The sequence below is a fragment of the Spinacia oleracea genome, chromosome 4, assembly GCF_020520425.1.
Source record: "Spinacia oleracea cultivar Varoflay chromosome 4, BTI_SOV_V1, whole genome shotgun sequence".
NCBI classification, from domain to species: Eukaryota; Viridiplantae; Streptophyta; class Magnoliopsida; order Caryophyllales; family Amaranthaceae; genus Spinacia; species Spinacia oleracea.
The window spans coordinates 7,686,004-7,689,404 of record NC_079490.1 but is presented as its reverse complement, the minus strand read 5'-3'; positions in this window follow the sequence as shown (position 1 = coordinate 7,689,404).

Here is a 3,401-nt window from a genome sequence, read left to right as displayed (position 1 = left end):
TGATAATGATGATTGGATGATGGTGTTTCCATATGGTTATGAAATTTTGTGGAATGTTGTCTGTGTGATGAACATGATTTGATGGCTTAATGTCCCCTGTTTTATGGTATGTTTTGTGTATGATAAATATGATGCTTTGGTGAGTATGAGATTTGATCAGTATAACTATGTTTTGGATTAGTAAAGGCATGAAATGAATATAATTTGGGGATAGGGTTTGAGTTATTTCAGTCCTCTCAGTGTGGCCTTGTGTTGAATGCTTAATGTCCAAGCATGTCCCTTTAGGATACAGTAATGTCCCTTTATTTATTGTGATCGATGATGAGTCTTTTTATTGCTGAGGAACAAGTCTTACTAACCACAAATGCTCGTGCTGCCATTAGTATCAGTAATGATATTTCTCGGGCGCTAAGTGTTTGTGGTTTGGAGTTGTTTCAATGATGCTTGGGGACATTCTGAGATCAATATTAGGAGGTTTGTGATCTTCAATGATGTGATTGTTGATATTCTGAGATCTTTGTTTTGATAATTGTCCTTTAACTTCTTTTGTCGAACGGAGTGAATGTCATTTCACACAATGGAATGTGAATATCAATCATTCCGTTCGGCAGAAGAATGTTAAAGATATGATAGTATTGAAACTACTTGATCAATGATGTGTGTCAATATGTCTGAGAAATGAAACCCTACATGTTAATGATCTGTTTAATGCTTCATGTCCCATGAATCAGTGGAGGTCTGTGATGAGTCTTTCATTTGATGAGGTTCAAACCCTATGTTTTGATCAGTTCATGGTGATCTGATGCATTGTTGATTGTTATTGTTATGCTTGATCTGTGATGAGTCTTTCATTTGCTGAGACTCAAACCCAATGTTCCAATAACACTTGTGCACCATTAGCATCATTGATGCTCTTCCGGAGCTAAGTGTTAGGGGATAGGGTTTGTGTCAATGATGCTTGGGGACATTCTGAGATCTTATGTCATGTTTGACAGGAGAGGCAATTCATGTCTTGCAAAACATGTATAATGTGTTTCTGATATTCAATGATGTTAGTGTTGATATTCTGTGATGTATGTGTTGATAACCTGAGATATTTGATTCTAAACATGTCCTTCACCACCAATTACCAAAGGGAATACAGATCATGTCACATCATTGATTGATCTAGTATCCCCTTTGGTGAATTGGTGGTGAGGTTGTAAATCATTTAGAAACAAATCTGTCAATGATGTAAAACAACTTAACTGAGATTCAATGATGTTGCCTTGTTCATTGCTTCCTTGTTTTTGCTGCTTTGTTCTTGTTTCCTTGTCCATTACATCTTTTGGCACATCGGCATCCAATTGGGAAGAATTTCCATCTGAAAATGATGTGATATGCATTCTTTCCATTTGGATGCCGATGTGTTTAGAGATGTGATGTGTTAAAGTTGTGTACTTATGCCTTGTGATCTGTGATGAGTCTTCATTTTATGAGTGTCAAACCCTATGTTTTTCAATCAAACTCATGCACCATTAGCATCCATGATGTTTTTCAGGAGCTAAGTTTAATTGGAAAGGGTTTGATTCAATGATTTTTGGGGATATTCTGAGATAATTATGATTCTTTGTTTATGTGAGGCATATTCCATGTGTTATCAATGATGAATTGATTGTTTTTGTCAAAATTACATCTTTTGACGCATCGATTTCAAAATGGGAATAATTTCCATCTGAAAATGATGTGATATTATTATTTATTTCCATTTTGAAGCCGATGTGTTTAGAGTTGTGATATTGCAAATGCTGCCTTGTTCTTAATAACCCAATGCTGCCTTGTTTATAGTGTTGCCAATGTTGCCTTACCTCTTGTGCCTTGTTCTTTTTCTGCCAATGCTGCCTTGTTCTTGTTATGTACTCATTTGATGTTTATTGCCTTGCCTTGATTACTCTACATTGATGTGAATAAGAATGATGGAAAAAAACTTTACTAAACTTAAACATGAGATTCATTCATTGATGCTTCCAAAAGATATGCTTACAAAATGTTTTGCCTACATGTTATGCTTGCATTTAAGCTTACAAAAGTGACACATTGGTTTTACTTGTCAATTTAAAAACATGTTTCCAAAACACAAAAAGTTATCTAATTGTTTTCACCTTGCTTCACTGGTTTGCTTTCCATTCATCATAGAGTTGCAAGCATTCATTAACTGCCCATATAGGTGCCTTGACTTGCTCTGGCAGTCTGCCTTGATCTTCTAAAATCTTCTTCTTGTTGTGTGGAAGTTGGTAATCATTGTTGCCTTTGTGTTTTAGAATCTCATTAGAAACAAACTGTAATGTCATCCACACATTAGACAATGTCTTAGGATGCAACTCATTAAAAGAATCACACACTGCTCCACTTAAGTCCTCCACAGTTTTAGGCATTTTCTTGTGCATAAGTGATTGTATTGACCTGAAAAATCCCAAGTCCAAGATGTTGCAATCTGGACTGTTTGCTGGCTGTTGAGTCAACACAAAAGTGAACCCATCTTGTTTGTAGTGTAGTTGCCATTCAGGATCATTTTGCAATATATGTGCCTTTGCATTATCTTGAATGATATAGATGACCTTTTCCCCTTCATGTGGTGGCCACTTTGCCTTGATTGCTGGAATTAGCATGTTGATCATCATTGCCCTTGTTTCAATTTGATTCACAGACTTCACTGGCTTTGTTTCAATGGTCCCCTTTACTCTGTTTTTTGATGTCCTCTTGGCTGCAACTGCATTTGTGAATGGAAATATGCCTATTTTACCATCAAATTCACAATTCCCATTTTCACCCCACCTTGGTCTGGCTACTGCTGCCATGAACATGAATTTTGGTATCTTGGTTCTTGAACTTGCACTTCTATGTGGATAGGGTTCATTGTTTGCAAGATAAACTCTCTGGTTTTTTTGAGTCAAATAAAACCACTTCTCATCAATATGAATGAAGTCATACATGCTGTAATATGTTGGTTCTTGTGGTATAGTGTAATCCATTATTAGTCTGAGTACCCACCTCATCCTTGCCATTTTGCATGCATCTGAAATGCCTGGATGCAAGGGACTTGAGTGTGGCTTAATAATTTTCCTCTTGATGAGCCTCCATACTGTTGTTGGTCCCAAATTGAGCATTCTTGCAAGATCTACAATGCATGTTCTGTCCCCCATGGCTATTTGTGCAATAGAGTCATATGTGACTTGAACCTTTTTCCTGCCACACTTGTGATACTTACTTTCCACCACATATGAATTCATTGCTGCCTTCTGCTTCTTTGCTTTGTCCCATATTGACCCTATGGTTTTTCTGTTGTAATCAAATTCTATGGCTGCATCCCTTATTGTCCCAAACAAAAGAGTTTCTGAATCTGGAATTTTTCTATTCAGCAG